This window comes from Colobus angolensis, unplaced genomic scaffold, assembly GCF_000951035.1.
Source record: "Colobus angolensis palliatus isolate OR3802 unplaced genomic scaffold, Cang.pa_1.0 Scaffold309, whole genome shotgun sequence".
In the NCBI taxonomy this organism is placed as follows: domain Eukaryota; kingdom Metazoa; phylum Chordata; class Mammalia; order Primates; family Cercopithecidae; genus Colobus; species Colobus angolensis.
In genome coordinates this window covers 289169-300452 of record NW_012116366.1, presented here as the reverse complement: position 1 = coordinate 300452, position 11284 = coordinate 289169, and the positions used below count along the sequence as shown (strand labels likewise).

The 11284-nt window shown below is 36.8% G+C and overlaps 1 pseudogene; it reads right to left on the bottom strand.

The window, feature by feature from the left end:
* Positions 1-9512: 9512 nt before the first annotated feature.
* Positions 9513-9924, bottom strand: LOC105517839 (annotated as a pseudogene).
* Between the last annotated feature and the right edge of the window lie 1360 nt (positions 9925-11284).

The following is an 11284-nucleotide window of genomic DNA, read 5'->3' as shown; positions in this document are numbered from 1 at the left end:
GTAAAGGTAGGTGTACTGGGGCAAGGTTTGTCTTAGCGGGATTTATGTGGTCTAAATTTCTTGCCAGTGCCAACAGAAGGAGCACTGGGCTTTCGTATCAGTTTGCCCAAGTTTAAGTCAATAAGGGAAGAGGGATGGTAATAGCTTAAAAGTTTCAGCAAATTGGAGGCAGACTCTTTATTTTAATTCACTTATATATTCTCTTCTTTATGAATATTTGGTCTTCACTTACTGATTATACTTGGCAAAGTTTCTAGAACTCTTATTAGTTGTTGAATAGAAGTGACTTTTTTTGTAAGGTAGGGTGTTATTAACGTGGCTTATGAACTAGAAATAAATGATGTGCAAGTTGTTATCTGTAACGATGCTTATTTGCCTGTTTTATTTTCTTTTTATACCTTAGGGTGTTTCTTTATTGCCCGTGTTGATATAGAGCAGTGTTTTTCAAACTTTAGGCATGACTAAATCTTGTTAAAACACAGAATGCTACATCCCACTCCCAGAATTTCTGATTTAGTAGGTCTGAGGTAGGTCCCCAGAATTTGCATTTTAAACAAGCTCCCTTGATGATGCTGATGTTACTGGTCCAGGGAGTACATATTGGGGATGTCTAATTTACAGTTTCTGAATTGTAATAATTTTTCTCAGTATATTATCTCTTTGAAGGTACTCAGCTACATGGATCTGATTGAATAATGAGTTTTGGTGTTTATATTAAAAGAGAAAAATATTTTAATGAATATTCCAGCTGCAGAGTTATTTTATTATTTTCTAGTATAGATGTAGCCTGCACTAGTATAGACTACTAATTATTGCTATTTTATTTTAATTTATTGCCACTAAATTAATTACACTTTGATAAATTTGTGACATTGGGTAAATCGTCATAAAAAATGTAATGTGACCTGTGACATTTTCTCTGGAGGGCATGCAGAAGACTGAGTGGTTAAGTTGAAGTAGTAGCTCTTAAAAACTTAAGTGGCACTGGATAAATTCCATTTGTAACTGTAATTGTTGTCTTCCTTCTTACCACTTTTGAATTTGGTCTTTAATTTTAGCCCTAGAATATTGGACACAGTGAGGCAATATGGTAGAATAGAAAGAGCATATCACTAAGTAAAAATAGATTTTAGACAAATTTTGCCACTAATTTAAAGTGTGATTGTGAGCAAATTATACATGCTATCTAAATTAGTTGGCAAACATTACTGAAGAGGTCAGAGAGTAAACCAATATTTTAGGCTTTGTGGATTATATGCTCTTTATTGAAACTACTTAGCATTACCACTGTAGTACAAGAGTCTTAGAAAAGGTGCAAATAATTAGACAAGGCTGTGTTTCAAAAAAGTGTTATTTATAAAACACAGGTGGCTAGATTCAGCCCATGGCCTATAGTTTCACAAACTCTGATTTAAGGATAGGTTTTTTCATTTGTGAAAGGAATAATTTGAACTAAATAGTGCTTAGTTCCTCTCTAGAAGCAAACATCTTGTGATTCTGTGACTTGATAAAACTTGCCCATTGCTTATTTCATTTCATTTTAAAATTTTTAAAATTTTATTAAATTTTGCTGCTACATATTAGGTGTATATATTTATGGGGTAAATGAGATGTTTTGATACACTCATGCAATGTGTAATAATCACATCATAGGAGATCATATATCCAGTCCCTCAAGCAGTTATTCTTTGTTTTACAAATAATCTAATTGTACTCTTTTAGTTATTTTATGACATACAATTAAATTATGATTGACTATAGTCACCCTGTTGTGCTATAAATTATTAGGTCTTTTTATTCTCTTTTTTGGTATACATGAACAATCCCCACCTCTTCTCCACTCCCCCACTACCCTTCCTAGCCTCTGGGAACTATCCTTCTACTCTCTATGTGTATGAGTGCAATTGTTGTTATTTCTAGATCCCACAAATAAGTGAGAACATGTAATTTTTGTCTTTCCATGTCTGCCTTATTTCACTTAACATAATGATCTCTGGTTCCACCCATGTTGTTGCAAATGACAGGATTTCATTCTTTTTCATGGCTGAATAGTATTCCATTGCATATATGTACTACATTTTCTTTATTCATTCATCTGTTGATGGACATTTAGGTTGCTTCCAAATCTTAAATATTGTGAACAGTGCAACAATAACATGAGAGTGCAGATATTGTTTCAATACTGATTTCCTTTCTTCTAGGTATATACCCAGCAGTGGGATTGCTGGGTTATATGGTAGCACAATTTTTAGTATTTTGAGGAACTTACAAACCATTCTCCATAGTGGTTGTACTAATTTACATTCCCACCAACATTGTACAAGCATTTGCTTTCCTCTACATTTTCACCAGTATCTGTTATTGCCTGTCTTTTGGATATAAACCATTTTAACTAGGGTGAGATGATATCTCATTGCAGTTTTGATTTACATTTCTCTAATTATCATTCATGTTGAGCACTTTTCATATGTCTGTTGCCATTTGTATATCTTCTTTTGAGGAATATCTCTTCACATGTTTTACCCATTTCTTGATTGTATTATTAGATTTTCTTCCCATAGATTTGTTTGAACTCTTTACATATTATGGTTATTAATCTCTCTTTAGAAGGGTAGTTTGCAAATATGTCTCCCATTCTGTGGCTCTCTTCACTTTTTTAATTGTTTCCTTCTCTATGCAGAAGCATTTTAACAGTCATGATCTAATTTTTTCATTTTTGCTTTTGCTGCCTGTGCTTGTGGGGTATTGCTCAATAAATTTTTGCACAGATGAATGCCTAGATATTTTCCTCAATTTTTTGTAGTAGTTTTATAGTTTGAGATCTTAGGTTTAAGTCTTCAATCCATTCAAATTTGATTTTTTTTTTTTGTATGGTGAGAGATAGGTGTCCAGGTTCATTCTTCTGCATATGGATATCCAGTTTTCCCAAAACCATTTATTGAGTCCTTTTATTACAGCTTCAATGTTGTTACTTGTTATTTGTCTGTTCAGATTTTGGATGTTTTTGTGGTTTGGTTTTGGTAGGTTATATAGGTGTATAGAAATTTGTCCAGTTTTTTCAAAAATTTCCAATTTGTTGACTTATAGTTGCTCATAGTAGCCATAATAATTCTTTGAATTTCTGCTGTATCAATTGTAATGTCTCCTTTTGAATTTCTGATTTTTTTTTTTTTTTATTTGGGTCTTCTCTCTCTTTTGCCTTAATTTGTCTGGCTAAAGCTTTGTCAATTTTTGTTTAACATTTCAAAAGAACATCATTTTGTTTTATTGATCTTTTGTATTCTTCATTTCAATTACATTTATTTCTTCTCCGATATTTATTATTTATTTTCTTCTAGTTTTGGGTTTGGTTTGCTTTTGCTTTTCTAATTCTTTAAGATGCACTGTTAGATTGTTTATTTAAAGTTTTTTCTCCTTTTTTATGTAGGCACTTACAGCTATAAACTTTCTGCTTAATACTGCTTTTGCTGTGTCTCATAGGGTTAATATATTTTGTTTACATTGTGAATTGTTTCACAAGATGTTTTAATTTCCTTATTAATTGCTTTGTTGACTCTGATCATTCAGGATTATGTAGTTTAATTCCATGTATTTGTATAGTTTCCAAAATTCCTTTTGTTATTAATTTCTAGCTCTATTTAATTGTGGTCAGAGAAGATGCTTCATCATATTTCAATATTTTTGAATGTTTAAGACTTGTTTTATAACCTAACATATGATTTAATCTTGAGAATAATCCATGTGCTGAAGAAAATAATGTGTATTCTGCAACCATTAGATGGTATGTTCTGTAAATATTGGATCCATTTGGACTATAGTGGAGATTAAATCTGATGTTTCTTTGTTGATTTTCCATCTAGAAGATCTGTGCATTTATGAAAGTGGACTGTTGAAGTCTCCAACTATGACTGTGTTGGAATCTGTCTCTCTTTTTAGCTGTTCACTGTTTGGTGCATATATGCTTAAAATTATTATATCTCCTAGCTGAATTGACTCTTTTATCACTATATAATGTTCTTCTTTGTCCTTTGTTATAGTTTTTGTCTTGAAATCTATTTTTTTTCTGATACAAGTATAGTGACTCCTGCTCTTTTTTGGTTTCCATTGGCATGGAATACCTTTTTCCATCCCTTTATTTTCAGTCTATGTGTGTCTTTATAGGTTAAGTGTGTTTCTTACAGGCAATAGATAAATGGGTTTGAATTTTCATTCATTTAGCCAGTCTGTGTCTTTTGATTAGAGAATTCAGTCCTTTTACACTCAGTGTTACTATTGATAAGTAAGGACTTACTCCTGCTATTTTTTTGTTTGTTTTCTGGTTATTTTCTGGTCGTCTCTTCATTCTTTTTTTCCTTCCTCTCTTCTTTTTTTGTGTAGGTAATTCTCTCTGGTGAAATGATTTAGTTTCTTGTTTTTTATTTTTTTGTAACTGTTGTATTTATTTATTTATTTATTTTTGGTTTGTTACTGTGAGGCTTGCACATACTGTCTCATAAGTCATTATTTTAAGCTGATAACAACTTAGCACTGTTTGCATAAACAATCAAAAATAAGACAAATAAAAACTACACCTTAATTCATTCTCCATCTTGTAAACTTTTTGTTGTTTCTGTTTATATCATATGGTACTGTGTATGTATTGATAAGTTGTGGCAGTTATTATTTTTTATTGGTTCATCATTTAGTCTTTCTATTTAGTATAAGAGTAGTATACACACCACAGTAACAGTGCCATAATATTCTGTGCTTTTCTGTGTACTTAACTATAACCAATGAGTTTTGTACCTTCGGATGATTACTTATTGCTCATAAATGTCCTTTTCTTCAATTGAAATACTCTTTTTATTATTTTTTCTAAGACAGGTCTGGTATTCATGAAACCCCTCAGCTTTTGCTTGTCCAGGAAAATCTTGATTTCTTTTCGTGTTTGAAGGATATTTTCACCAGCTATACTATTCTTGTTTGCAGATGACACTGAAGCAGGATACTTGCCTGATGTCTTTGCAGGACTTGTAAAGTTAACCTTGTTTACTCAGCCTGCCACTCTCAACTGCTTCTCAGAGGGAGCACAGGAGTGGGCAAGACTGGAATTGGAGTGCATGAGTACTAGAATCAGCCTGCTGCTTCCGTGCCAATGGGATCAGACTCCACTCACTTGGACCCACTGAGTTTCACCCTTCACAGGAGGGAGCATGCAGCTGAGTGGGTACAGGAGCCAGAGCAAGTGCTTTTGGATGTCAGCAGGAGCAAACTCTATGCAGGCCCTGTGGCAGCATCTAGGCAGAGTGCCTGTGACTCCCAAAGCCCCAGGGGCCATGTTACAGTGCTCCTTTACCTCTGCCATCTGCAGAAAGCTTAAGTGTTTGCAGCTCGGTGGGTCCTCTGCCCTTTTGCTGAGGCAACTGCCCTCTGCCAGTGAGGGCAAAGGGCTAGTGTGACAGCCTTTTGTATCTGCATTTATGGCTCCTGAGCTCTTGTCCAGCATCTGGGAGAAATGAGGTTGCACAGACAAATTGGAAGATTGCAAATGTGGGGGATTTTATTGCCAATGAAAGTGGCTCTCAGTGGGAGAGGGAGCTGAAAAGGGAATGGGGGAGGGGGTAGGCAATCTTCTCCTGAAGACTCACCATCTCTGGTCAGATTTTTCTCTGAAGTTATGCCATCAAGCTGTCCCTCTGAAGTCAAGTTGCTTCTCTCTGATGTCCAGCCATAGTCCCTGATGTCCACCTGCTTCTTCCTTCTGCTGGCTAAGTCTGGGATATTTATAGACACAGGATGGGGTGGGGCAGGGCCATGGATGGTTTAGGAAAAGGCAACCTTTGAGCTGGAAAACAGGGAAAGAAATTCTCACTTTGGGCTGTGGGTTTTAGGCTTTTTGGCTTGAAGGCCAGTCTTCACCATGGACTTGCCCTTTTCTGCCTAGAATTTCCCTATCCCTGCTGGTTATTCAGAGCTCAAGCATTCTTCAGAAAGCTGGAGATGAATGCTTCCAGACTGGGCCCATCCTTTCAAGGCAGTAGGTTCCTTTCTGGCCCAGGGTATGTTTAGAAATGTTCAGGAGCTAGAGAAATATAATATGATCTTATACTTGGAAAAACCTAAAGACTCCACAAGAAAAGTATTAGAACTGATAAAGAAATTCAGTACAGTCACAGGATATAAACTGAACATAACAAAAGTCAGTAGCATTTCTATAGACCAACAGTGAATAGTGTGAAAAAGAAATGAAAAGTAATCCCATTTACAATAGCCACACATAAAATTACCTAAAAATTAACAAAGAAGTGAGAGATCTCTATAATGAAAACTGAAAAACACTGTTAAAGAACATTGAAGAGGACACCAAAAAAATAGAAAAATATTCCATGTTTATGGATTGGAAAAATTAGTACTGTTACAATGTCTATACTCCCTAAAGCAATCTACAGATTCAGTGCAATCTCTGTGAAAATACCAGTGGCATTCTTTACATAAATAGAAAAACAATCTTAAAACTTACATAGAATCACAAAAGACCCAGAACAGCCAAAGCTGTCCTAAGCAAAAAAGAACAAAATTGCTGTAATCATATTACCTGACTTCAAATTATACTACAGCGCCATAGTAACCAAGACAACATAGTACTGACATAAAAAAGACACATAGACCAATTGGACAGAATAGAGAACCCAGAAACAAATCCACACACCTAGAGTGAACTCATTTTTGACGAAGATGCCAAGAACATACTTTGAGGAAAAGACAGTTTCTTCAATAAATGATGGTAGAAAAAGTGGATATCCATATGAAAAGAATGAAACTAGACCCCTATCTTTCACAGTATATAAGAATCAAATCAAAATGGATTAAAGGGTTAAATCTAAGGCATCAGCCTATGAAACTACTACAAGAAAAAATTGGGGAAAATTCCCAGGACATTGGCCAGGGCAAAGACTTCTTAAGCAGTACACTACAAGCACAGGCAAACAAAGTAAACAGGGACAAACAGGATCACATTGAGTTAACAAGCTTCTGAACACCAAAGGATACAGTCAGCAAAGTGAAGAGACAACCCTGACAGTGGGAGACAGTATTTCTAACTACCCCTCTGACAAGGAATTAATAACCAGAATATATAAGGAGCTCAAACAACTCTATAGGGAAAAAAATCTAATAATCTGATAAAAAATGGGCAAAAGATTTGAAGAGATTTCTCAAAAGATGATGTACAAATGGCAGACATATGAAAAGGTGCTCAGTATTAATGATAACCAGAGAAATGCAAATCAAAACTACAATGAGATATTATCTCACCTCAGGTGAAATGGCTTATATCCAAAAGACAGGCAATACCAAATGCTGGTGAGGATGTGGAGAAAAAAAATACTGTTGGTGGGAATGTAAATTAGTATAAACACTATGAAGAACAGTTTGCAGGTTCCTCAAAATACTAAAAATTGAGCTAACATATGATCTAGCAATCTCACTGCTGAGTGTATACCCAAAAGAAATGAAATCTGTATATCAAAGAGATATCTGCATTCCTATTTTTAATGCTGCACTTTTCACAATCTGTAAGATTGGGAAGCAACCTAAGTCCATCAGCAGATGAATGGATACAAAAATGTTGTGCATACATTTAATACAGTACTATTTAGTCATAAAAGAGAATGAGATCCAGTCATTTGCAACAACATGGATAGAACTAGAAATCATTATGTTAAGTGAACTAAGCCAGGCACTGAAAGGCAAACATCACATATTCTGACTTACCTGTGGGATGTCAAAATCAAATTAATTGAACTCATGGACATAGAGTGTATAAGAATGCTTACCAGAGGCTAGGAAGGGTAGTGGGGGATTTGGGGGAAGGTGGAAATGATTAATGGGTAGAAAAAATAGAAATAGTAAGACCTACTATTTGATAGCACAATAGGGTAACTATACTCAATAATAACTTTACTGTATATTTTAAAATAAATACTGTAATTGGATTATTTGTAACTCAAGGACTAAATGCTTGAGGGGATAGATACCCGATTCTCCATGATGTGCTTATTTCACATTGCTTGGCTGTATCAGAACATCTTATGTACCCTGTAAATACATATACTCCTACTATGTACCCACGAAATGTTTTAAATTAAAAAAAAAAATTTTAAAAAGAAATGCCGTCCAAGATCCAAGTCCTGGAGTCAGGGACCCCAAGAGCTTACTTAGTGCTCTGTCCCCCCGTGGCCAAACTGGTACCTGAGATACAAGAGAAAGTCCCTTTTATTTCTCCTCCTGCTTTTCTCAGGCAGGTGTCTTGCCCCATAGCCACCACAGCTGGGAATGTACTGAGTCTCACTGGACACCAGCAAGTCTCAGACTCACCCAAAGCTCTCAACATAGTACATGGATATCCCTGCTGGTTATTCAGAGCTGAAGTTTTCTTCAGAAAGCTGGAGATGAATGCTTCCAGGACTGGGCTCATCCTTTTAAGGCAGTAGGTTCCCTTCTGGCCCAGGGTGTGTTTAGAAATGTTCAGGAGCTAGAGTGAATCTGGAACAGGGGCCTCAGGTCTCTGATTGATACCCTGTCCTGCCATGGCTGAGCTGGTAGCCAATATGCAAGACAAAGTCCTCCCTGCTTTTCCCTTTTGTCTCCTCAAGCAAAAGGAAGGGGTCTCTTTCAGAGCTGCAAACTGTGCAGCCTAGAGTTCGGGAAGTGGCAATGCCAGCGCTCTCTTAGCGGCTCCAGCTGGTGCCTCAGTTGGTCGTGTGCCCCCGAGTCCACTTGCTCTGGACCCAGTTTGGCACTAGGACTCACCTAAGTCTTGCAGTCCTTGTGGCCTAGACTGCCTTTCATGTTTATTTAGAGCCCTACAGCACCTTAGCCTACAGTGGCGAGGCTTGTGGGAACTCAGTTTCTGGCCATCGGGATCCGCAATTCTCCTCTGAGCAGGACTAGTTTTTAATGGCCCCTTCCATGGGTGGGCGTCAGCTGAGATTTTTCTGAATTTCTTTTCTACTATGCTACCACAGCACTGAATTTGATGCCTCACAATTACTGTGCTGTCTCTCCTGCAACATGTGAAATGCTCTCTGCACCCTGTTGCTGCTGTTGTGGGTGGGACAAGGGTGGCATTGGCTATTCAAGACTAGTTTTCTTCATTTTCAGTGCCTCTTTCAGTGATACAAAGTTACAACCAGGTACTGTGAGTGCTCACCTGATTTTTGGTTCTGATGAAGATGCTTTTCTTATGTAGATAGTTGTTAGACTGGTGTTCATGGGGTGGGAGTGACAGGAGGAGACAATTGTTGGAGCCTTCTGTTCTGCCATCTTGCTCTCATTGCATATTGACTCTATTCTCGCTTAGGAGAGACAAGCACTGACATAAAACTTCCTCTTTGCGTAAATTGCATCACCCAATGGAAGGGGAGATTTAAACATTTTTCTGGTAGAGATAAAACCTTATATTCTAACTACATCTAGCCTGTTAGTAGTAAAGGCTAAAAGAATAATTTTTTTTTTCAGTCTTTCATATCATTTTATTTTTTTCCTTCAACCATAATAATATATCCAAATTTTGTCTTAACCAGTGGGTCTGTAAACACAGGCTTATCCATCCCACTTACAGGCAAGGCAAATGCTGCTTCTTGAAATGGTCCCACCATGGACCCTCTGGTCATCCAACCCAAGTCGTCCCCTTGCCTGGCTTTATCTTCACTATACTGTGAGGCCACTTCATTGAATCTCATCCCAGACTTTAAATTTTCCATGGCTTCCATGATTTTGCCATGTTTTTCACATAGAATGTGTCTGACCTTTACTGCATTGCCACCACCTTTGGGACCTTGAGCCTTCTTGTCAGTAGTCACTCCCAGAGGCTGCTCCCCTTTTCCCCGCTTTTCCAGAACCACTTTTTCCTTTGGGCGGCATCTTGGAAGCTTGTTGTTGAACTCTCAAGAATAATTACTAGAAATTATTTTAGGCAGATAATATATATATCATCAGAAAATAATATTTTGTTGCTTATACATTTTTAGCAGAAATATTAAGTTAATTTTATTATACTTTTATAACAATATGGTATGAAAGGGTGGGTTCAAATAGAAATAAAGATTAGAATTTGGAGTATAGATTCCTTTTTATGAATAAGATAGATTTTGGATAAACAGCAGTGTTTAAAGCCTGGGAACAAAAAACACAACTGGTATTTGAGCAAGGAGAAGAAATTGGAGGAATTGAAACCCAAGCTTCAGGGCTGATCCCAGTGTCTAGATGCGTGGATTTATTAAGAGGTGGCATGCACATGTGGAATTTTACCTAGAGAATAGACTCACAGACAAGGGAATTTTAAATTATTATGGGGGAGTGGAGAGTGGAATGAAGGCCTGGGATAAAACTGTTGGATCTAATATAGGAATTGCTGCCTTTCCCCTACATTGGTTTTTGAGCATCATTTTTCAAATGGCACATAAGGATTATTAAATGCTGGAAAGAATAAGGAAATGACCAACACAGAGGAGATCTTATGAACTCTGAATAGCAGGCAGAGAGTTAGGTGTTCTGAGTGTTATCACAATTTTAATACCACCATGTTTATTCCCTACCAGACTTCTCTACTCTTGGCAAAGTAGGCTTTGTATTGTCTATCCACCCTTTCTTCAAAGTCTGTCTCTCCTCTGAATTTTTAAAAGTATTTACAACTTAGATTCTTACAACTGTAAATGTAATGAGGGCAGAGATACTCCTTAAAAGCTGTTTTTTGTTTTGTTTTGTTTTTGTTTTTATTTTTTGAGACAGAGCCTGTTGCCAGGTTAGAGTGCAGTGATGTGATCTTGGCTCACTGCAACCTCCTACTCCCTGGTTCAAGTGATTCTCCTGCCTCAGCCTCCCAAGTAGCTGGGATTATAGGTACGTGCCACCATGGCCACCTAATTTTTGTATTTTTAGTAGAGACGGAGTTTCACCACGTTGGTCAGGATGGTCTCGATCTCCTGACCTCGTGATTTGCCCACCCTGGCCTCCCAAAGTGCTGGGATTACAGGCATGAGCCACCATGCCCGGCCAAAAAGTGTTTTTTGTTTTTTTTTTAATTTTTTGTATATGTCTCCTGTATTTAACACAAAATTTAGTACTTAGTAAATGATGAATGCTTTGGACAAAAAGTTTTAAATTATCTCAAAAATGAGTAAGTTAAGAGACGCAATTTGCCCTATCTAACACTTCCTGGATTTTCACCTTGGCTTTGACCTGAACCTCAGGTTATTATTATTATCTACAATGAAAAACATAAGACCATCAGTCCCACTTGTTA